This window comes from Alligator sinensis, unplaced genomic scaffold (assembly GCF_000455745.1).
Source record: "Alligator sinensis unplaced genomic scaffold, ASM45574v1 scaffold169_1, whole genome shotgun sequence".
Lineage (NCBI taxonomy): Eukaryota > Metazoa > Chordata > Crocodylia > Alligatoridae > Alligator > Alligator sinensis.
In genome coordinates this window covers 2987561-2987933 of record NW_005841924.1, presented here as the reverse complement: position 1 = coordinate 2987933, position 373 = coordinate 2987561, and positions in this window count along the sequence as shown.

Sequence of the window (373 nt, the reverse complement as noted above, 5' to 3'; positions counted from 1 at the left end):
ACCAACAGGCACTGCCCAGCCGGGGCAGGACATGGGATGGAGCCACCAGCATCTCATCTGGGGGTCGCAGGGACCGGGCAATGGCAGCTGCCAAGCATGGGGGCCCTGCATGCCCTTGGGACCTGTGTGCAGTGGGCACCAAACGTCGTTGCTACGACACGGGGTGGAAGATGCCAGCTAGGGCACGTGTGCCCGAAAGCTGGCAAAGAAAGCCATTTTTTCATTTTCATTTTTATGTGTTTGCAAGCGTCTAGTTGGTCTAACAAAAGAGATCGCCTCTGCCCCCAGTTCTGGCCCTCCCTCCGGAGCACCGGCGCTATTATCCGCGGCACAAAACACCAGGCGTGAAGAGCCCCCCCCCACGCTCCTTGCC